General features: G+C 44.5%; 1 long non-coding RNA gene across 1 annotated transcript in view; it reads right to left on the reverse strand.

Moving 5' to 3' along the window:
• Positions 1-3,282: 3,282 nt before the first annotated feature.
• LOC138984729 (uncharacterized) overlaps positions 3,283-24,989 on the reverse strand; it is a 91,289-nt gene continuing 69,582 nt past the window's right edge. Inside the window, exons 3-5 of the long non-coding RNA XR_011462010.1 lie at positions 21,014-21,138; positions 19,971-20,054; positions 3,283-3,340 (exon numbers count right to left, since the gene is read on the reverse strand). This is a non-coding gene — a long non-coding RNA (uncharacterized lncRNA). The remainder of the gene's footprint in view (positions 3,341-19,970; positions 20,055-21,013; positions 21,139-24,989) is intronic.

The following is a 24,989-nucleotide window of genomic DNA, read 5'->3' on the forward strand; positions in this document are numbered from 1 at the left end:
ATTGCCTACCTAAACACCTAAGGATAAATTCCCAGTGAAACAAACTTCAGGAAGCCTTCAGAACACATCCCTCTTAATTATTCGACTGAACCGTATGAAATCACTGGCACTCCATGTCTTTGAACTACAGAAATGGCCATTTCATATATTTCAACGGCTTGTAATGCACCAAACTTTGTGTTAAGTGCTTTAACTCTGATTATTCTAATCCACAGACTCCTCTATGAGGTCAATATTAAGTCCATTTTGCAGTTGGGGAAGTGAAGGACTAAAAAAGTCACATTCCCAAAGTTACACAGACAGGAATGAAAAGGTTCACATTCATATTCGACCCTGGCCCCAAGGAGGCCCAGCATTGCTCAAGGTGTGATCCTCAGACCATAACATGGGAAACTTATTAAAATGCATACTCTAGATACCATCTTGGACATATTGAATCTGAATCTCTGGTGTTGGGGACTAAGACTCTGTATTGTATCGAATCCTACTCTTTATATACACTACTTCCTCTCGAAGTAGGTGGTGAATGGCCATTAACATAAAAGTCTAACTCATGCCAAGGCAGAGGGACCAGGTACCCAATTTCCCCAGGAAAGTCATGGTTTACAGACATTGCTTATGGTCACGGTACAGCTTCTGCGAGCTCCTCATTTGATTCTCAGAAGTGTTCAGGTTTGGATGATAAGTTATATGGTCACCTTATGTTAGGGGGCAGACTGGGTTGGGTTTCTCCCAAGAGAGCATCAGCGCTCTGTCCCCATCGGGCAGCTCTCCCGAGGTTCCCAGCGCGCGGGGCAGGCCTGGGTCTGTCCAATGTCCCGAGCTTCCCGGCGCGCAGGGCAGGCCTGGGTCTGTCCAGTGTCCCAAGCTTCCCGGTGCGCGGGGCAGGCCTGGGTCTGTCCAGTGTCCCGAGCCTCCTTCTCCCCTCCCCCAGCCCCGGCCTCAGGGGCCCACAGCCCCAGGCCAGCATGGTAGGCAGGTCTCCAGCCGACCTGAGGCATTCACACAGGGAGGGCCACGCTGGCATGTTGGAAACCTCTGAGCTGTTCTGACCTGCGCTCCACTGAGAACACTGTCTCTTTTCCATGTGTCATCCTCTGGGGTAACCTTGCCTGAGAACTTTCTCCTTGACGACACAGGTGGGTTCCTACCAGGCCACTAGAACTGGCAAAGTCTCACTCTTCTCTGGATCCCAGTGTGGGACCCAGGGCCAGGCACTAGTGAAATTCCAACAGGTATTTGCCAATAGTCCAAATGATTAAATTAATGCAGTTCTCAGATTACTGTCCCAAGAGCAGGTTTTGACAAATTAAGGAGAAAGGAAAATTAGAAAACTAGTGGGTAGGGAATGTGATTTTATCAAGGCCTTAAGGGAGTTCAGAAAAGAAAAAAGGCCATAGAGTACAAAGTCAGGATACAAAAAAAAAAAACCCAACCTTATCTTTAAAGAATATGTTAGCTTCACTATCAAATAACATAATCAGTATTAGTTCAATTCAGTCACTCAATCGTGTCTGACTCTTTGTGACCCCATGGACTGCAGCATGCCAGGCCTCCCTGTCCATCACCAACTCCCGGAGCTTACTCAAACTCATGTCCATTGAGTTGGTAATGCCATCCAACCATCTCATCCTCTATTGTCCCCTCCTTCTCCTGCCTTCAATCTTTCCCAGCATCAGGGTCTTTTCCAATCTAGGGTCTTTTCGCATCAGGTGGCCAAAGGATTGGAGTTTCAGCTTCAACATCAGTCCTTCCAGTGAATATTCAGGACTGATATCCTTTAGGATGGACTGGTTGGATCTCCTTGCAGTCCAGGAGACTCTCAAGAGTCTTCTCCAACATCACAGTTCAAAAGCATCAGTTCTTCAGTGCTCACCTTTCTTTATAGTCCAACTCTCACATCCATACATGACTGCTGGAAAAACCATAGCTTTGATTAGTGGATCTTTGTTGGCAAAGTAATCAAATCAATATATTCTCCTTCAATCTCTGGATACCTTTTCAGGTAAACTGTGTCTACATTTAAAACAATGGGTTTAATTATGAATGCACTATGGAACACCCAAAAAGTCTGGAAAAACAAAGAAAACTATTTTCCTTTTCAGATTAATGTTGCATTAAATTTACAGGAATTTTATCTGCAAATATGCCTGGAGGCTACAGAAAATGTAACTTACACACTGTTTAAAAATAAATTTATCTTACATGTGATGATGGATTTTTATATATCAACTTGACTGGACTATGTGGTGCCCATAGTCTGGGTCTTTCTGGAGGAGATTAGCATCTGAATCTACAGAGTAGAGCAGATTGCCCTACCCAGAGTGGGTGGGCCTCTCCCGGTCAAGGGAAGACCTGAAGAGAACACCAAGGCTGAGTAACAGGGACACCTCCTGCCTGCCTGCCTGAGCTGTGACATCAGTCTTCTCCTGTCCTCAGGCTGGAACCTACACCATCAGTTTTCCTGGGTCTCAGGCCCCTGGACTTGGCTGGATTTCATCTACACCGCTGGTTCTCCTTGTTCTCCAGTTTGCCAACTATAGATCTTTGGACATCTCAATGCCCACAATCACGTGAGCCCACTCTTTACGATAAAGCCCTTGACTCACGTGATTACAGAGGCTGAGACGTGACAAGATCTGCAATTAGCAAGACCCAGAGAGCCAGAGGTCCATCCAGCAGTAGTCCACGTACTAAGGCCTAAGCACATATACCCACATCTGCCTACCCTCAGGTCCAGAGCAAAATTCAAAATTGCTATAATTCAATCTTTTCTAATATATGTTCAGCCAATCAATATACCACTCACCCACTCCCAAAACATTTTAGAGGTCAGATAAGTGAAAGAAACGCTAGATAGAGGAAAACATGCAGCCTGAACCCCTGAGATGAGTACACACAAGTGAGCCTCAAAGAGAGGAACGTGGTTCTTCTCTGATGCTTTTGATCGCTTATTTCCCCTTCCTCCACCATCCTCGTTTTACCCTCACAAGACTGAGATTCCAAGAAAAACACCAGGGAAAAGCTGTGCCCAATTCATCCAGAACAGCCAGTTCCTTTGCTGCTTTCTGCCAGGGGCAGTGGGGCTCTGAGATGCTGCCCACGTATGGCACCCTAGGACATGCACGGCTCCTTCCATTCAAATCCCAAAGAGCTTGTACACGTCTGTGGGCTCCACTTTTGTCATCACAACACAATATTTTGTCTCTTCCTGTAAAAATCTGCTTTGTTTGGGACTAAAGGTCAATATAAAGCACAAGGACTGTGATTCATGGCTCTTGGCTTACCAGCTGTGTGACCTCAGGCAAGGTGCTAACTTCTCTGTGCCTCATCCCTCTATCTGCAAAATGGAGAAGATAATAGTTGTTGTAAGGATTAAGTGAATTAATGCATGTATAGTCTTAATATAGAGTTGTGCTGTCTCATAGAGTAGCTATCAGCCACATGTGGTGATTTCCAAAAAGTTAATGAAAATGAGGTTCTCAAGGCAAGAACACTGAAGTGGCTTGCCATTCCCCTCTCCAGTGGGCCACATTCGGTCAGACCTCTCCACCATGAACTGTCCATCTTGGGTGGCCCCACAGGGCATGGCTTAGTTTCATTGAGTTAAACAAGGCTGTGGTCTATGTGCTCAACATTCAGAAAACTAAGATCATGGCATCTGGTCCCATCACTTCATGGGAAATAGATGGGAAAGCAGTGGAAACAGTGGCAGGCTTTATTTTGGGGGGCTCCAAAATCACTGCAGATGGTGACTGCAGCCATGAAATTAAAAGACGCTTACTCCTTGGAAGGAAAGTTATGACCAACCTAGACAGCATATTCAAAAGCAGAGACATTACTTTGCCAACAAAGGTTCGTCTAGTCAAGGCTTTGGTTTTTCCTGTGGTCATGTATGGATGTGAGAGTTGGACTGTGAAGAAAGCTGAGCACCAAAGAATTGATGCTTTTGAACTGTGGTGTTGGAGAAGACTCTTGAGAATCCCTTGGACTGCAAGGAGATCCAACCAGTCCATCCTAAAGGAGATCAGTCCTGGGTGTTCATTGGAAGGACTGATGTTAAAGCTGAAACTCCAGTCCTTGGCCACCTGATGCGAAGAGCTGTCTCATTTGAAAAGACCCTGAGGCTGGGAAAGATTGAGGGCAGGAGGAGAAGGGGACGACAGAGGATGAGATGGTTGGATGGCATTACCGACTCAATGGACATGAGTTTGGGTGAACTCCGGGGTTGGTGATGGACAGGGAGGCCTGGCGTGCTGCAGTTCATGGGGTCGCAAAGAGTCGGACGTGACTGAGCGACTGAACTGAATGAAAATGAAATTAAAGTTCAGGTCTTTGGTTGTATGAGTCATGTTTTAAGTGCATCACGGCCATGTATGATAGGCAGCCACCATACTGGATGGTACAGAAGAGATGTTTCCATTGTCAGGATGTTGTACAGTCTGAACACCCAGCAAGTACTGAATAAGGGCTAGTTTTTATTTTCCCAAAGCCTGCACAGATCAGGTTCATTGTTTAGCTCCTCAACTCATCAGTCAGGTCCCCTCCTAGGGGTCTAACACAAACTATGGGGCCTCAGTCACTCTGCCCTCTGTTCTCTTTCTCCTGTTTCTGCCCCCTTCCGTTACGTCTCTCATCCTTCCTTCCTCGTCCCCCCTCCCTCTCTCTCATCTTCCTTTCTCCCTCCCTCCCTCCCTCCATCCTGCCCTCTTTCTCTTCCTCCTTCCTTTACTTTTTCCCTCCCTCCTGCCTCCTTTTCCTTTCTCCCTGCCCCCGCCTTTTTCTCCAACAGGAGGACCACCAGAGGTCCCTGGTCCCTTACCATGATCCGGTGGCCGGACCTTGGCTGTTGTGTACTCCTAGTAACACATCCTGCTCTCTGCGTTCACTGCCCCAGGGTCACTGTTGGCATCTGTGCCCGAGATGCTGTCATACCACCTCTGGGAGGCCCTGACTTTGTGAGTCAGAGAGCTGAGCCTATCTGTCCACCAACTACATCCTTTCTCTCTATCAAAGTGAAAGACTTTGACAGAGATAAATGTGCACCTGCTAAATTATTTATAGTAGCAAATGTTGCCGTACCGGGATCAGTCAAGCACCATCGCCATACGCTGCTGCCTCGGCCTCAGAGAAACAGGCTAAAGGGAACTTTCTGTTGGTAATTCTGGTTGTGACAGGATGTGACCACCATTCCTTCCTAAAAGAATCATAATGGATATCGATTCTTAGTTCTGGAGTTTGGCTCGTTAAAAACCACAAATAGAATTCTATGGGGAACGAGCTATATTGATTGGTTCATTTTGCTTTATGGGTTTGTTTCCTATGTAACACGTAATTGTATATTACAGTTGCTATAATACACAAGAATTAAAGACCTAATTTGGCTAAATAAGAATTGACTTATAAATTATGAAACATTCTCTCTCATCAAACTCCTGGATAATTAAACAAGATTTTAGCGAGTGCTATCTTGGTAGATTGTTTTGTATTTGGGGTGGGAGCTGAAAGACTGGGAACCTTTTTTTTTTTTTTTCTCCTGTTAAAAAGTAACTTTCTGAGCACTTAAGCCAGTGGTAATGAGTTTAGGGATTTCAGACAAGGCTGTTAAATTTTTGCCGAGGTCTATTAAGCTGTCTTTTCTTCTACATTATTTCGCTTCTTAAATCTCAAAATGAATTGCCATCAGTGGCATGGTGGCAAGGGCACAGGTTCTGGCAGTAATTAGACTTAAATTCTAACTCTGCCTCTCCCTCCTCATTTTAGTAGGTAGGCTGTCCTTCCACGTACCTGGCTTTCAGCACTTAACCATGTGCAGACACTTAACATGTCTTGGTCCATGTGAAGTGAGCAGATATGATGCACAGAATAACTGGAAAAGCGTCTGCATTCTTGGGCTTGCCCTTCATAAGAACGTGCTTGTATTAGCATCCGGTCCCAGGAGGAGGAAAAATACCTGGAGGAAAGCCACCCCTAGCCAGGTTCAGCTTAGACATCTGACTTAGCCCAAAAGTGTATCTGTGGACTGAAAAAGTGATAATCGTTGTATAGTGCTGGGTTGTATCACAGCTAACCAACACACCTGTCAAGCATCCTTTATCCACCACCTTCTCCCTTTGTCAAGGGGGATGGCTCTCTCTCAGCACTGCCCTGAGGGATGAGAAAGACACCAACAAGAATAAAGAGACCAACAAGAACATCACCACCACCACCAAAAAAATCCACTGGGTCTGTGTGCTGAATGGATATAAACACACCCAGTGCACAACAGAGCTTTCTACCAGCAAGAGTCGGGCTTGTAGAGATAGGCAAGCATCTGTGGTTCCCAAGCAGCAACTGCCTGGGAGACTAAGAACACAGCCCTTCTACCATGAAACATATGCCGGGGAAAGTTGTTGCTAAAATAGGATACATCATTAGAAAATAAGATAACAGACAGGAAGAGGAAGGATATGCCTAAAACTCAGATGCAAGCGATCTTTAAGGATCCAGCTGAATCCAAAACCAAAAGATGAGCAGAAAGCCCAAGATTCATTTATGTGTTTTTATTTTCCTTTGTTTAAATCACAGGGAATATGAGCATCCTATGTGACTCCCTTAATGGTAGATGTGCAGCGGCTGAGGGGGTCATCGAGGTAGATGAGCTGCGTAGGCCCACTCCTTCAGTCATGGGCAGTAAAACTGGAGGCGGACCTGCACCCCCCAGGGAACCCCTGTGCTTCAGCACAGAGCACTGAGGGAGCCAAAGAGCTGAGAGAGCAGAGGGCTGGAAAAGGGATGCACGGGGAGGTGGCCTTCAGGACCAGAGGCTCGGGCTGAGCAAGGAGACCACGGCTTAAACAAAGGAAAGAAGAACCTTTCTGTATTGAGAAGTGTTAGCCATTAAGTCCTCGAGTCCCTGTCTTATTTGATACTGACCAGTGAGGGAGTTTCTTTATCTTTATCTTTGCCTCTGTGGGTACCACTAAGGTCTTTTGATTGACATTGGTAGCAAGTATGCAGCAATTGAAGAAAGATCCTACAAGACTGATGGCTGAAGGGTGGCTGGAGTGATTCAGTGTTGATAAATGTCTGACACAATGCTTCAAGAAAATTAGTTCACATCCATAATGCTTTACAAGTAACAAAATCATAACAGCTATTATCTCCTTAAAAAAAATCCTGAAAATTTGTGTGAAAGAGGATATATAATACAGGATAATTCATAGCTAGTTTTATGAACAGTGTTTAGAAAGCTATAATAATACAAAATGCTAATGTAACCAGAAATTGTGACGTAGCCATATTAAGAAAGATGGGGGAGAAGAATTTAGAAAGCACACGTGGAATATAAAATCAATGGACCTAGAGAGCGTCACACAGAGTGAAGTAAGTCAAAAAGAGAAAAACATCATATATTAGCACATACATGTGGAATCTAGAAAAATGGTAGAGATGAACATATTTGCAAAACAGAAACAGAGACACAGATATAGAGAAGAAATGTATGGACACCAAGGGGAGAAAAAGAAGGTAGGATGAAATGGGAGACAAACACTCACAGTCAAAGCCACGGTCTTTCTGGCAGTTATATACAGATGTGGGAGTTGGATCATAAAGAAGGCCGAACACTGATGAATTGATGCTTTCAAACTGTGGTGCTGGAGAAGACTCTTGAGAGTTCCTTGGACTGCAAGGAGATCCAACCAGTCCATCCTAAGGGAAATCAACCCTGAATATTCATTGGAAGGACTAATGCTGAAGTTCCAATACTTTGGCCATTTTGTGCAAAGAGCTGATTCACTGGAAAAGATCCTGATGATGAGAAAGATTGAAGGCAAAGGAAGAAGAGGGTAGCAAAGGATAAGATGGTTGAATAGCATCACTGATTCAAAAGACATGAACTTGGGTGAACTCTGGGAGATGGTGAGGGACAGGGAGGCCTGGCGTGCTGCAGTGCAGGGGGGCACAAAGAGTCAGAAACAACTTCGTGATTGAACAATGATAGAAACTGTAAAACAACTATACTTCAATAAACACATTTTAAAAGATTAATGAACTTATAAATTGCAGTTTAAGCATATGATTTAGAAAAGTGGAGGTAAATAAGAGAAGAAAAAGTAAAAGAAAGAATTAAGACCAGTTCCCCCTGGGGAGTGGGACTCCTGGGTGGAGAGAAGTGCTGTTTTTCATGATAAACACTGTAGAAACACCACTTGACTTTTAGGACTCTGACTCCTATTATTATGATAAAGGAAATTAATCATCTATGCAGAAGCAAACAAAACAAACTGGTTCTATAATGACAAGTTCTGGGCAGCACTTGAAAAGAGTTGGGGAAAAGGAAAAAAAAAATGAAATGCCAACCTATTCAAACACAGCTTCTGCATTCTTCCACTCAGACCCGCACATGCATTTCTGTTCTCACTGCTTAGAGAAGATTTGCCAGAGCAGGAAAATACCCAAGAAGAGGTTGTATTAATCCAGCAGTAAACCTGCCTCACCCTAAACTGACAACCTGCTGTGAAGACACTGGCCCTCCCACTATCCTAAAGCAAGACTAGGAATGATATCTGTCTTGAAGGGTGAAGCTTGATGACGACATTATCAACATTCAACGTCATGAAAGTTCTGCCAAGAAGAATAAACACTGTGTCAAAGGGGCAGAGAAAAGAACAGGGGACAAGAACAACCCTAAGCTCTTCTCAAAAGTATTGATGGAGAGAAGTCAGGACAAATGCATTCAACCAGCTCTGTCAATTACAAAGCTAAATTAATGTAAAAATCTGCAATATTTCATCAAGAAACACTCACTTGGTGAATTGACTGATCCACTCAACACATGCAATGTGAGTCAGTATCAATAAATATTATGTTGAGTGGAAGGAGCCAGACACAAGAGTATATAACCACACTTGTTTTTCCTGCCATTGTTCTCTAAACTGTACATGTATGATTCACATACTCTTCTAGAATGATATATTTCCTAAGTGGAACCATTCTGAGGTTTACTCTTATAATATTTCTGGAATATAATTCTTCTAAGAATACTCCTACCTATGGAGGTCATCGGGCAACCCTGGTGGCTCAGATGGTAAAGAGTCTTCCTGTAATGCAGGAGATCTGGGTTCGATCCCTGGGTTAGGAAGATCCCCTGGAGAAGGGCATGGCAACCCACTCTAATACTCTTGCCTGGAGCATCCCACAAAGGAGCCTGGCGGGCTTCAGTCCATTGGGTTACAAAGAGTCAGATACGACTGAAGCAACTGAGCACGCACTCACCCATGGAGTTTATTAATGGTTATTGAAAACCTCCTGTGCTGTAGCTATGTTATAAGTATCATTATCTTTATACTCAGAGTAGCACCGAATTAGATTATCATGGTTCTAATTTAAAAATTAGCCAACTAAGGCTCAGAAGGATGAATTCCCCTTGCCCAAGATCCAGACAGCCATGCAGATCTACTTGACTTCAGGGTCCTGGCTCTTTTGACAGCATCAGATTGTGGTAATTATTATTAGTAATTTTTTTTTAGCAGCACTGTGAAGCCTATGGGATCATAGTTCCCCAACCAGGGATTGAACACACGTCCTCAGCACTGGAAACACGGAGTCTGAACCACTGGACTGCCAGGGAAGTCCTCAATTCCTTTATTAAGAGGTGTCTCTAAGAGGAAACAAAGGATTGCTTGGAGTTGTGTGCAGAACATGAACAGGAAAGGCAGGTGAAGCCTAGAGTGGATGGCAGTGGGGCTGCCTCTCTGGAGGTGCCCAGCACTGTCTTCAGCATTGCTTCTTCTCCCATCATCTTCCACTCTTTCGGATAATGATGTGCCCAGATGCTTTGAGAAGTTCCATCCTAGAAATTAACTTTGACAGTGATACAGAAACATTTGTCCTTCCCAATGGGAAGCTAAATGAGAAAACAACTGATCAATGATGAGGAGAAGCCAAGAATGAACAAAACTGGAAAGTGATGATTCAAACTGCGGGGTGTCTTAGATGAATTATGTAAGATATTCCACATGCACTAGGATTTGACTGTTGCCAAAGAAAGTAAGTAGAACCTCCGTGATTTATTTAAGAGATTGTTTAAATTCACTTGATCCATGGCTAAGGCTCCAGAGGTGATATGACCCAGCCAGAACTGCTCTTTCTGGAGTAAAAAGGAGAAAGAGGTAACTCAAGTTTCCTTCTGATCACAAAAGAATGGCTAGAGATTCTTTTAAAAATCTCTTTAGGTTGGATAAATGGTGAGAAAACAGAATCTGCTCTCTCCGGAGTCAGTTTCATTTTTAAAAGCATCACAATGAAGCCTGCAGTAGGGAGATCACTGCTGCAGAGACAGCTGCAAACTGTGACTTCTTAAAAACGAGACCGAAAAACAGACTAATGAATTGACAAAATGCAGGGTGTGCCAAGAGCGCAATAAAAATCCATCCCACTTATTGTCCACTTGTGTTTCAGCAAAACAGGAGCACTTGCAAAGTGCTGTAAATTAAATTATAAGGCACAATGATGGTGCATAATTCTCTCATATATATATGTACACACACACACATATATATCTGGACAATTGAACTGAAATCATTCTAGATGCAAAAAATTCCTTAATATATAATTAGTAAACATCTACATAGGCCCTGTTACCAGGGGCTATATTGATATGGGGCTTTTATAACTCACATCAGTTTGTTAGAAAATCCTTCAAATAGATCCAGAATTTAACCTCCTCAACAACATTCACTGCTACCATCCTGGTCTGAGTCACCTAGACACTAGATATTAAGGAGTTTTTTGCATTAAGATAGAGGGGAGTTTCCCAGTTGTCTCAGCGGTAAAGAATCTGCCTGCCACCGCAGGAGATGAGGGTTCGATCCCTGGGTCAGGAATATCTCCTGGAGAAGGAAATGGTGACCCACTCCAGTACTCTTGCCTGGGAAATCCCAAGCACAGAGGAGCCTGGGAGGCTACAGTCCATGGGGTTGCAGAGTCGGACACAACTGAACACCTAAACAGCAACAACAGGAGAGAGAGAGAAGCACAGAAGATGACTCAGAGTTTCTCCCTTTGACCCAATGAAAGATAGATAGAGTCCTGATAAAGTAAGATGAAGAAACTGGGGTGGAGCAAATTTGTGGGGAGAGAGAAGCTTAGTTTGGACATGTTGGGTTGGAAATGTCAACTACAATTTGACACTTACCAAGAGCATTGCCAACTACTGACAACAAAGGCGTTTGCCATCTGCCTCTCGGAGACTGAGCCCCACACTGCTATAGCTGTTGACCTTCAGCAAGCCCTGAGGGAGTTCAGGGTGGAGTGAGGCCCTCTGTGCTCCAGGGAATCTGGTGGGACAGCTCTTTAGATAGGTGGATGTCTTTGCGAACAGGTTTTATGATCTCAATCCCTGCATCTCCTCATATCTGGAGAAGCACTAAATCCCTTCACAGTGACATCAGATCCTCATGACTAACAAAAACCTTTTGTAAAATGAGTGTTTCATTGTATTGAACACCCCCTTCACCAAAACCTTATATACTGACTTCCCCCACTGCCGCTTTGGAGCAGTCTCTCAGAGCTATCTGAGAGGCTGCCTCCCAGGCTGCAGTCTTCATTTTGCCCCAAACAAAACTTAATTCGCAACTCTCAAGTTGTACATCTTTTTTTAGTCAACAGAAATAACCACTAGACTTTCAAGTAGAGGACTAGAGCAGGCAGCTGAATAGGTGAAGAGAGCGGGGAAAGGCCTGATGTTTTTATGTGCATACCTGGCTGCTGGACCTTATATGCATCACCCATTTAATTCCCAGAAACCTACATGTTAGATATCTCACATGTTTTGTTTTATGCAGTTTATATGTGGTGTTGGAGAAGACTCTTGAGAGTCCCTTGGACTGCAAGGAGATCCAACCAGTCCATCCTAAAGGAAATCAGTCCTGAATATTCACTGAAAGGACTGATGCTGAAGCTGAAACTTTGGCCATCTGACGCGGAGAACTGATTCATTGGAAAAGACCCTGATGTTGGAAAAGATTGAAGACAGGAGGACAAGGGAACAACAGAGGATGAGACGGTTGGATGGCTTCATCAACATGATGGGCATGAGTTTGAGTAGGCTCCGGGAGTTGGTGATGAACAGGGAGGCCTGGTGTGCTGCAGTCCATGGGGTCACCAAGAGTAGGACAAGACCGAACAACTGAACTGAACTGAGTATCAAAGCGTTTAAATGACATTGTCAAGGTCATACAGCTGGTAGATGGAGAAGCTGAAATTCAAATCCACGTTGTCTGATGCCAAAGCCCATGCTCTCTTTTTTTGCTGCCTCAGGCCCATGCCTTTTGGAAGTCACTTTGAGGAAGTAACTATTTCATTAATGAGAACACAGGTTGAATGCTCAAGAGACCTGACATAGCAGTAGTTTAAATAAAACTCCTGAAGCTATTTCTCTTTTCTGTAACAGGCTGAGGTAGGCACTGCCAACATCATCGGGGGACCCAGGCTGCCCCATCTTCTTGCTCCCCCATCTCCCTGATATTCCCTTTGAATGGATCAGCACAACCAACATCCCTGGACGTGATCCCAGCAATAGGAATGAGGACGGGAAAATGATGGTCCTCCTCTGAAAACTGCCCACATCATTACTATTCACACCCCGTTGGCTAACTTAGTCTGAAGCCACCTCTAGTCGCAAGGCAGGCTGGGAAATACTGCCTTTATCTTCAACAATCAAATGTCAAGTTAAAAAACCAGGGCTTCTAATAATATACTTGGAGAGGACAGGGGAGAAGAGGGATCAGAGGATAGCAAGCATGATCTGCTCTAAAAGTTGGCCTAAATCTCTTCTCAATGTCTTCAGGTGAATGCTTATGAAACAAGTTTATTTTATATAGATTTGAGTTTTAAAACATGACTAAAATCTCAATGGATGTAAATTTTTACAAATGCTAATTCCTTCATATAGAATGCAAGGAAACAGTGTTTCAAAGGATGGTGTGAAATCATAGAAAGTATATCACTGGACTTTGCACCCTGTTCCTAACACAGAACTCCTGAAATTCTTGTAATCTCTTAGATGATAAGGCTACTTGGAGAACCTTGCCTTCTCTTATTTGGACTTTGACCCCAGTTCCTAACACAGAGCTCCTAAATCCTTCTGAGTTTCCTGGGTGACAGGTAACTTCTGTCGTAATGAGGCAACTCCTGGAGGGCTCCTGGAGGGCTGCATGATGGGGGCTGATCACAAAAAGAGCAAGCCACCGAGAGAAGCTTGGAACTTTGAGCCCCACCCCTCCTCCTCTGGGAAGGGGCGAGAGAGCAGAGATTCAATCAATGATTGTGCCTCCTCAATGAAGCCCCCATAAAAATCCCCGAAGTTTGAGCTTGGTACGCTTCCAGGTTTGCTGAGCACATCCATGTGGCCAGAGGCAAGTGCATCCCAGCTCCCTGGGGATACAAGCCTCTGTGCTCAAGACCCTCCAGACCTCGCCCCACCTCTCTTTATCTGGCTGATCATCTGCTTCCTTCATCACATCCTTTATTACATAATAAATCAATAAATGTAAGTATGTGTTTCCCAGAATTCTGTGAGCTCTTGTGCAGATGACAGAACCCCAAGAAAGGAGTCTGGAAACCTGTGCTTTATAGCAAGTTGGTCAGAAGCCCCAGTGACAACCGGGGACACACACGGCCATCTGAGGTAGGAGGGCAGTCCTGGGGGACTGAGCCCATAACCTGTGGAGCCGACACTGACTCCAATTAGTGTCAGAATGGAGAGGAATTGCAGGACATCCTGCTGCTGTGGCAGAGAACTGCATGGTGTGGGCAGAAACCCACATGGCTGGTGTCAGAAGTGTGCACGTGAGGGACACACACAGGAGACCGCCTTCCACGCAGATGGGGAGGACGTGGCTCGTAAACCACGCTGAAGCTACTGCCATCTGGAGCCGCCACCTTAGCTGGTAAATCAAAATACCTGTCATGCTTGGCCAGGATGAGTCTCCAAAGACATGAGTTTTTAATTATCAGATTCTCTCAGTAAAGCATCTGTCACATAAACTGTAGCCACCCAATAATTCTAATTTCTCTTTCCATGATCCAACAAGACAGTTCTTTCATAACAGAGCAACTATTGTCAAAATAGTGTTACTTTTCAAATCAAACTGCCAATTTTAGGAAAATGAGGTCAAAAACACCATGCTTCTTCCTCTCTTTTTCTCTACTCCTATTATTAAGTAGGGTAACAATGACAGTCATAATCATGAGGTATGAGAGAGAAAACTTTTCTATGTAAATCCCACATTTACATTTCTAGTTCAGACTTCTAGCTGGTTCATATATCTCATTGTCTCCATGTGGAAGTCTAACAGACACGGCAATCTGAAAATGTCCAAACTGATTTCTTAAACTATTTGCACCTTGCATCACCTACACATCTTAGTTGATGGAAAACTCATCCTTCCAGTTATCCAATTCTTCTACAGCACACCACTTTGGGAAGCTTCCCACGTTCTCATGAAAAGTGAAAAGTGAAAGTGAAGTTGCTCAGTCATGTCCGACTCTTTGTGATCCCATGTCCATGGGATTCTCCAGGCAAGAGTACTGGAGTGGGTTGCCATGTCCTTCTCCAGAGGATCTTCCCAACACAGGGATCGAACCCAGGTCTCCTGCACTGCAGGCAGACTCTTTTTACTGTCTGAGCCACCAGGGGCTCGATGTGGGTATACCCACATCCAATCTGTCAGAAATCCCTTGTGGTTCCACCGTAATCTGGCCACTTCTCACCACAGCCCCCTCCACTATCACGGCCGCCATCTTCCTTTTCCCTGCACTGTTGCAATAGTCCCCATTCTGCCAGACCCCTACGGTCAACTCAACAGAATCCTGGAGGGGATGCTTTTAAACCGTGACTCGGGCCATGTTCTTCCCCTGCTCAAAGGCCGGCAGTGGCTTCCCTCCTGCTCCCCTCTCCCTGCTCCCTCAGCTGAAGCTCCGGGGACACGACAGGCTCCCATCAGGGGCTCTGGGACTTTGCTCCCACCCGCCACTTGCATAAAGTGCCTTTTGGGCCAGCGATCCCCTGGCTCTCGCCCTCACCTCCTCTACGTCCCGCTCCATGAAATTTCACCTCTTCTGTGAAGCTGACCTTCACCGCTTCTTGACACCTCAGCTACTCCCCACCTCCGCACACTAGGTTCTCCTCAATTCTCCTTTTTCTCTTCTTCCCGCAGCTTACTTATTTGCTGTGTTACATCTCTCTCTCCACTCAGAATGCGAGCTCCCCCCGGACAGGGATCCGCGCATGTCTTGTTCATTCCTTGCAGGCCCCAGCCCAAAGAAGGGGATGGGCCCACAGGAGGGAACTTGGCTGGGTACAGCTGCAAGTTACACCCGCTGACCATGTCACTTTGCACTTGTCAAAGCACCTGTATCAAATTGTTTTATGGATAAAGAACATTGTCAGCAAATCATGATGTCCTGTTGTTGGGATATTTTTCCTCAGATCTTGCCTCATTTCATTAGGAAATGTTGTGTTTGGGACTTGCCTGGCCGTCCAATGGCTAAGACTCTGAGCTCCCAATGCACGGGCCTGGGTTCAATCCCTGGTCAAGGAACTACATCCGGTATGTCACAACTAAGATTTCACAGGCCACAGCTAAAATATTCCATGTGCTGCAATGAACACAAAGATCCTACATGCCGCAACTAAGAACTGGTGCAGCCAAATGAATAAATATTTTAAAAATATATTGTGTGTATGGCTCAGAAAGTGTAACCAAATTACTTATAACTATCGGAGTTGTTGAAAGAATATAAAAAGAGACATAAAAAGAAGCAGTTTGCTTTTGGGAAAGGCATGAAAGTTGGCAAGACTTCAGTGTACTATGGGAAGAAATCCTCAAGGGTTTCATTTCAGTAACCATACCTGGTATTAATGATCCACCGAGGTGGTGTTTAAATATGCATGGTCAATACATTATGCAAACACCCTGGCCAACTGCATGTGAGGGCTTTGCACACGTGCTGCACTTGAGACGCAAAGTCGTAGTTAATTCACGGCCAAGGACACAACTGACGCGAGCAGTAAATAGAGTCTTGCCCTGAGGCTCCGCAGATCAAGAAAGATGTTGTTCCACTGGAATTACTCAGGGTCATAAACTAGCGTCTCTTTGTTTGTTCTGCTTGTGGACAGAGCGAGGACTACTAGCCTAGCACCGTGTAGGATAGCAGTCTCTGTGGATTGAATGAAGGAGCGAATGGCAGTGCTGCTAAAGAGGACCGAGCCCTTCACAGACACCGCTTAAAGCTGCTCTCACTGCTTTCACTTTTCCATTTCTCTTTCTATTCCGTTAAGATGGTTGAAGAGAAGAACGACAAATAATTTCACAAGAGGAATCTGGATAAAGATCTGTTTCATGGCAAAGCAATTAAAGGCCACAGATACAAAATTACTGGGCCAAGACAACACTTCTTCTGGTATAAACTTTACAAATTGGTAAAATTTACAGCTGTTTTCTCACATTTTTATAGTTTTTTCAAAACCCACTCCCATGATTCTAACATGTCCAGACCACTGAAGATGTTCAGACTTGTTCTATCTTTATAAATTTATTTCTGTCCATCAAAATAATGGTGCTTTTCTTTGAAATTATACATCAAATTCCAACGGGATCAGATCAGATCAGATCAGATCTGTCGCTCAGTCGTGTCCGACTCTGAGATCCCATGAATCGCAGCACGCCAGGCCTCCCTGTCCATCACCAACTCCGGAGTTCACTCTGACTCACGTCCATCAAGTCAGTGATGCCATCCAGCCATCTCATCCTCTGTCGTCCCCTTCTCCTCTTGCCCCCAATCCCTCCCAGCATCAGAGTCTTTTCAATGAGTCAACTCTTCTCATGAGGTGGCCAGAGTACTGGAGTTTCAGCTTTAGCATCGTTCCTTCCAAAGAAATCCCAGGGCTGATCTCCTTCAGAATGGACTGGTTGGATCTCCTTGCAGGTCAAGGGACTCTCAAGAGTCTTCTCCAACACCACAGTTCAAAAGCATCAATTCTTCAGTGCTCAGCCTTCTTCACAGTCCAACTCTCACATCCGTACATGACCACAGGAAAAACCATAGCCTTGACTAGACGAACCTTTGTTGGCAAAGTAATGTCTCTGCTTTTGAATATGCTATCTAGGTTGGTCATAACTTTCCTTCCAAGGAGTAAGCGTCTTTTAATTTCATGGCTGCAGGGATGGGGACATAAAATTCATGAACAACTCATCCCCAAAGAGCTCATGGACATTTCTGCCAGGGTGCCCCATTTTCACTTCTATGTGACCCACAGTGAGAACTGAATTTGAGTGGGTGAGAAGAGGAAACACTCCCTTGCCCACCCCCAATCCTTCTCTGTAAGCACTATTTCTTGAAATTCCTTTTAATCAAGGACCACAATTGTTATTAAAATGCAAATATCTCTGAAAGAGAAAAAACAAAACTGTTGACTTAGATTCACACTAAGGGGTAAATAGCTTATCAGATCTTTTCCAGGGAGTAGGTTCTGATAGCTTCAGACTCCGTGGAGAGAAGAGCAGCACTCAGGAAAAGGAAAACAAATGTTGCCTCATTTGCAGCGCTGCTTAAGGCTACCCTGCCTCTGGATTTAGCGGAGTCTCTACCAGATCAGTTCCTGGAATCTGTTCTGAGCACTCATAGCTCCAACGCCTGATCCATTCTCACCACCTCGGCCCTCCCCCATCTGCCCGCTCTGGTGCTCCCAACCATCCCTCTGCCAAACACAATTCCAGTTTTGTCCCGGCCTGTCTCAGTGAAGCTGCTCTCATGGGATAAAATACTAAACAAGAATCTTTTTGCAATGACCGTAACCCCAGTTGGCTAGTAAAGAACTCAGCTTTCCGCTAAGGACAGTATTACTTGTCAGTTCCCAAGGGAGCAGGCTCTGAGACGGACCTACAGCAGCAAGTTTATTGTAGACTATTCTCAAAATCAACGCCCCTGAGGAGCTGAGCGCAGGGGAGTGGGGGCAGGGCGGGCTGGGGGCGGGGTTTGGGGGGATGGTCAGGAGAGAAGCCGAGCTGCAGTACAGTACAGTTGAAGCAAAGATCTCAGTCAATCCAACAGGGGATCTATAGCCAAGACGGCCTTTCAGAGCTGTCCTGAATGAGGCGGGGGGCTGCCACACTTACAGTCCAGCCTTGACCAGCCTGTGAATGAAGTCTGTGCCTTGAGCAAGGCAGCTTCCTTCAGCTGAGGGCAAGACCCAAAGAGGACCCAGAGCTAAAGGCCATCAGCCATCAGTACTGCCAGCATCTGGGGAAATAGGTGCTTCAGTCCTGGAGGAGCATCCTAGCAAGGTACCATGGCATGCACTACAATACATCACTGTTTCTTTTAAGGGCCTGTCTGCCCAGACCTGTCCCACTCTTTGTGCCCCCATGCAGTGTAGCCCACCAGGCTCCTCTATCCATGGGATTTTCCAGGCAAGAACACTGGAGTAGGTTGCCAGTTCCTACTCCAGAGGATCCCCCCGATCCAGGGATCAAACCCACATCTCCCATGTCTCCTACATCAAGCCACCTGGGAAGCCCACCTTCTTTTAAGTACACACTTATGGTACACTTGAATATGGTCTCAGAGAAATAGAAAACGGATGATTATTTTGTTAGAAATTTTACCAAGATCTGCTCCCTTCAAAAATCCCTGCCCCCAACCCCAGCAGTAATGTCACCTATGGTTTGATTTTTGAGTTGCCAATTCAACACACCTGGATCAATCTGCATTTGCAACTGTCACATTGATAATAACTCAACCCGAGCATCTGCTTCCTTCCTTGTAAGTGTAGTCAGATTCACAAATTAAAATGTTCGAAATGCACATTGTAACAAATTACCTTTCTGTTATTTCTCCTTTATGTTCAGTTAAAAATATGTGCATGAGAAATAATATTCATGTAAATTTCATTTCAGGATAGTAAAGGAAGCATTATAAAGTACTTGATGTGAAAAAGAGAATTAAATCTGAAAAAGTAATTCAGGACTAGAACATGCCCTAGAGTAATTCTCCTGGCTGCCCATTAAAATCATCCTGTAAAATATCCTGATGTCCAGGCCACACCCCAGGCCAATTAAATGGGAACCTCTGGGGGTAAAACCCAGGCATCATTATCTTGGAAGCTCCCCAAGGAATTACAGTGTACAGATGAGATTGATAAATCTGGACCCTCGAGCAGTGGATCTCAAACTTGTGTGTTTCACACTCAACTGGACCACTCATCCAATCATGTTTTGCTGGGTCCCACCCCCAGAGTTTCACAACTCTGGGAAGGGCAGATACTGGGCATTTCTAATCAGTTCCTGGGTGATGCTGATACCGCCGGTTGAGAAACAAGTTTCTAGGGGCTTGGCCTCACCAATTTCCCACCACATGTAACAAATCTCCACCCTTACTTCCTGGCTCCTCTCCTGGGCTCAATCCCTGGATTGGGAAGATACCCTGGACAAGGACACAGCAACCCTCTCCAATATTCTTGCCTGGAGAATCCCTTGGACAGAAGAGCCTGGCAGGCTATGGTCCACAGGGTCGTAAAGAGTCAGACATGACTGAAGGACTTAGCATGCACACACACACACACACACACCATCCTTACTTACTCTCTTCCCTACCCTCCATCCCCTAATCAAACATCTCAGAAAATCTTGTACATTTTCTCCCTGTAAATCAATCCCTGAGATGCCCCTTTCCCCTCTGCATAGCTATTTCCAAATGCTACATTCTCCCATCATCCTGAGCAGCAACCACCAGCCATCAGCTAAGATGACCTCTAACTTCTCCCATGATTTTTCATCTCCTTTTGTCATGAATTTCTTTGTTACTTAGGCATGACTCTGCAGATGATGAGACTAGAATCACTCCCTTGAAACAGAACTAATGGCTTTTCTTGCACACTTCAAGCCCAGCACTTATGGTTTGGAAAGCAAAGCAAAAACACTTACCTGTGCCTTTTCACACTTGCTGTTCTATATCCTGAGATGGAGCAGATGCAGCTGTTTGTCTACGCATTTTTTGGCTGGCAGGATCTAGAAATGCATTACACTTGTTAGGACTCAAATTAATCAACGCCAGTAAACAACGCAAAGATGGGCAGTGGTGATTTGGCTACAGTCCTCTCTTAGTTCCCTAATATCAAAGGATTTCACAGAAGGGTTTAAAATAAGACTTATTTAACCCCTACCTTCCTGCAGTACTTTCAGTGGGACAGAGACCCTTCCAAAATTCATCTTAAAACTCATACCCTTAACTCCCAATGCTAAATCTGAAAAGGTGTTGGAAGATTCAGATTAAAAAAGAACTTTCCCTTTTAAGAGAGCCTGAAGAAAAAGGAGACCAAAAACGTCCTCATTTTCTCTAGCAAAAGAAAAATATTCACACAATTTTTCAGTTTGGCCAAGATTAACAACTCATAATCTGAAGATATTGGCTTCTGTTGAAGTGAATATCAAGATTTATTGACCTGCAGAGTAAATATTAACGGAGGTGAAACAGAGGTTAATAACAAACCTCAAGTGATAATACATCTTTATATTTGCTGAAATAAAAAGTCAGCCCATATATTGCTCATACACACATTCAAAAATCTCTTTAACCAAAAAGCTCTAGAAATCTGTTTGCTATGACAGATTGCTTAAATATATGGCTGAATTTCTATTTGTATTAACATCTTTGAAAACCCAGGCAGCCAGAAACACAAAGTATTAATCACTTCCTCTGAGGATCATCAGTAGCCAATCAAAGGTCAGTCCCTTATGAGCAAATGAGATCTGATTGGAAGACTCTAGTCAGCATCTCATTCTTGTCAGTCCTACTAAGGTGAGCAGGGTATTGAACTGACCTAAACTAATGAATCTTTTTTCCACATACAAATAAAAATACTTCAGCCTTCTCACTTCATACAAATCCAAATAAATATGCTCATTGTCCACAAAAAATTTATAAACTAATGTTTGTTAAGGAGACAGTTTAGAAAATAGACGCTTACCTGGATAAAGGAAGAGAGCTCTGGGCTCCGATGCAGAGGACCACTGCTGGAATTCTGGTGCCGCCCCTGATTTGCTCCGTGACATTAGGCTAGTCACTCAACTACTCTGTGTCTCAGCTCCTTATCTGTAAAACGCAGATATGGCACCAACTTTACAAAGCTGCTGTGAAGACTAAATGAGTTAGGACATGTAAAGTGCTTTAAGTGTGCCCGTGAACTTCCAGATGTTCAAGCTGGTTTTAGAAAAGGCAGAGGAATCAAAGATCAAATTGCCAACATCCGCTGGATCACTGAAAAAGCAAGAGAGTTCCAGAAAAACATCTATTTCTTCTTTATTGACTATGCCAAAGCCTTTGACTGTGTGGATCACAATATACTGTGGAAACTTCTGAAAGAGATGGGAATACCAGACCACCTGACCTGCCTCTTGAGAAACCTGTATGCAGGTCAGGAAGCAACAGTTAGAACTGGACATGGAACAACGGACTGGTTCCAAATAGGAAAAGGAGTACATCAAGGCTGTATATTGTCATCCTGCTTATTTAACTTATATGCAGAGTACATCATGAGAAATGCTGGGCTGGAAGAAGCACAAGCTGGAATCAAGATTGCCAGGAGAAATATCAATAACCTCAGATATGCAGATGACACCACCCTTTATGGCAGAAAGTGAAGAAGAACTAAAGAGCTTCTTGATGAAAGTGAAAGAGGAAAGTGAAAAAGTTGGCTTAAAGCTCAACATTCAGAAAACTAAGATCATGGCATCTGGTCCCGTCCCATCACTTCATGGCAAATAGATGGGAAAACAGTGGAAACAGTGGCATACTTTATTTTGGGGGCTCAAAATCACTGCAGATGGTGATTGCAGCCATGAAATTAAAAGACACTTGTCCTTGGAAGAAAAGCTATGACCAACCTAGATAGCATATTGAAAAGCAGAGACATTACTTTGCCAACACATGTCTGTCTAGTCAAGGCTATGGTTTTTCCTGTGGTCATGTATGGATGTGAGAGTTGGACTGTGAAGAAGGCTGAGCACCGAAGAATGATGCTTTTGAACTGTGGTGTTGGAGAAGACTCTTGAGACCCAACCAGTCCATTCTGAAGGAGATCAGCCCTGGGATTTCTTTGGAGGGAATGATGCTAAAGCTGAAACTCCAGTACTCTGACCACCTCATGAGAAGAGTTGACTCATTGGAAAAGACTCTGATGCTGGGAGGGATTGGGGGCAAGAGGAGAAGGGGACGACAGAGGTTGAGATGGCTGGATGGCATCACTAACTTGATGGACGTGAGTCTGAGTGAACTCCGGGAGTTGGTGATGGACAGGGAGGCCTGGCGTGCTGCGATTCATGGGGTCACAAAGAGTCGGATACGACTGAGCGACTGAACTGAACTGAACTGAGAGAACAGTAAGGGGTATATAAATATTTGTCTGAAAAGAAAAAGTTCTAGGGGGGAAAAAGAACTTTAAAATCAGAGCCTTATGGGCGTCAAGCTCATATTTTCCCATGTTTGGCCTGAGTCATTGACTATGGAGTACCGCTATCATTTCTGTTTATTTAAATTTAACTTCTGTGGCCAACCTCTAAAATTCAGAATTCCATGTAAAATAATCAGGATTTATAGTTCTTGAAAAAAATTTAGCACACACGTCCGTCCTGGACTAATATTCACAGGGGCCAATAATCGAATGCTACGAGGGGCAGCCACCTGCAGCAGAGAGGGAAGGAAGGTCCGGAGGGCACAGTTCCTTTGGCCACAGTTCCCACACCTCCAATTACTCCCCATTCTGAGGTTCAGTGTCATCCAACAGGTATTATCCCAGTGCCATCACTGCTCTTATTACAGTGGAACAAAAATGAAAAACACATCTTCACATCCATGTCTTTTTCAAGAATTGAAAAAAGAAACAAAGCGTTCCATGTTTCAAAAAAAGACAGACTTTTCTAGGACATAAAGATTCCCGGGTTTAACGCGCCAACAAAAGGTGTCTGCCGCAAAAGAATACAACTTAATCTTCCATTAGGGAAACAAGCTATGAGAAGAGCCATGACTGGCGTCTGGAAAGGATGCCAATGAAAAGATTAACGATCTGTGAAAGAGGCTGGAATTTCAACACCGTTGCTTTTGTGAGTGTGAACAAAACAAGCGGCGATGCTGTGGGACATTGTAATATACATGTTTATAGCCCCGTCCTCTGTCCTGCCCACGGAGGTGTTTGTGTTTCTAACCCCTGGCCCAAGCCAGGCTTATCATTGTATGAATGAAGGCAGAGAAGCGAAAGGATGCCTGTGGAACCACAACCCTGGTCTCTGCGGTACCATTCACGTAGGAACAGCATTGTGACCCCACAGTGATGCTCAGAGTGAATACACACCCTCACGCGAGCCGAATCCCCACCTTTCACCTTCCTATCAGACCACAGACACAGATACGCCCTGAACGTCAGCTCTCCAGTTAGAAAACATGAATCTCAGTCCTGGCATTCTACCTGCCCAAAGTGCTTACAGGATGGAATGAAATGGATCGACAGGCGTTTGGGTCAACAGACCACAAAAAAGAAGTTAACACTCACCCGAGGCCTTAATCGGCAAAATGTCAATGTTGAGTGAAAATATAAAACAGACACAAACAGTAAACACACATTTGGTGACATGACATGTCACTTGCCAGGAACGTCTCTATTCTCAGAAAAGTACAAACAGCCTTCGTTTCTTTTGGAGAAAATGCAGCATCATTGACATCTCTAACTTAAGCTTGGTCGGGTCTTTGATTCACTCTAATTTTACTATCTCATTTTCTCTCTGCTGTGTGAGCCCACTGGTCGGATACCTTTAGAAAGACTGCCAGACACATGCTTGAAACGACAAATCTAAGGACGGTATAAAAACAAAAACTTACCCTCTTGCTCACAGACTGACATGCAAATCATTAAGGTCAAAGGATACAATGTTAATTAATATTTACAGTTATTAACTCCAAAAACATTTTGGTTTATATGCATTTGCTATTCCTTTTTTGACCAATGGCTTTCCCAAAAGAGGAAAATTGTGATCCCATCGCTTGTTTTATTTTTGATGGTGTTTTCTCTTAACTGTATTTTTTAAGGTGTAAAAAGCCATCTTTTCCCCCTTCAGTACTGCCCTTTCTTTCCCCTCCTGCCTCCATTCAGGGGACAGGGCCTTCTAGAACTGCCTCGGGGGAGGGAGCTAATGCCTCAAGGGTGGAAATCCCTTAAAGGGTGAAAATGGGTTTTCAGACTTTGGTGGCAAAATTCTATACCAATTAAAAATTGTGCTGATCATATATCAAGAGAAAGAGCCTGAGGGAAAATATGGCAGAGGGAGAGATCACCATGAGAGAGTTAAGGGGAGCCTCAGAGAATTCTACAGTCCAAATTTGGAGAGATCATTCTCATGAACATCCTACACTGTGGCTGCCTAGGTACAGCTTCAGCGCTGTCCCCTGATCTCTCCAGAGGCTCAGGTTTTCTTCTCTCTCTTCTTCAGTGGCCAGGCCGCCACGAAGCTGTGTCTTGCTTTGGAGCTCTGCTCCTGCTGACCCACCCGCCCCAACATTCCAGTTCACCTTGTCCTTGTCCTCCCCTTTCCCACTGGGCTAATTCTCACGCATCCTGCAAGCCTCAGGAAGCCCTGCTTCCTCTAAAGATGTGACCAGCTGCTCCAACATATGGATGAGCAGCCCCTGCCTAACGCTCCTGCACGCCCTTTATGTGTATTGTATTGCCTTCTAAGTACCTGTTTATGAATCCCTACTCCCCCCAACCCCCACCATCACAATAGATGAACATTGTCAGGCTAGGGACCAGGGCTAGGTTCTGGCTTTCTTCCTAGAAACTTCACATGTTTGGTGAGACCATATAAAGCATGCCTTCAGTGTAACGGTGAGACCTCAGTGAGTTTTGGTTGAATGTGTGGATAGACGAAACACACACACCCACCACACACCGCCCC

This window comes from Bos mutus, chromosome 22 (genome assembly GCF_027580195.1).
Source record: "Bos mutus isolate GX-2022 chromosome 22, NWIPB_WYAK_1.1, whole genome shotgun sequence".
In the NCBI taxonomy this organism is placed as follows: domain Eukaryota; kingdom Metazoa; phylum Chordata; class Mammalia; order Artiodactyla; family Bovidae; genus Bos; species Bos mutus.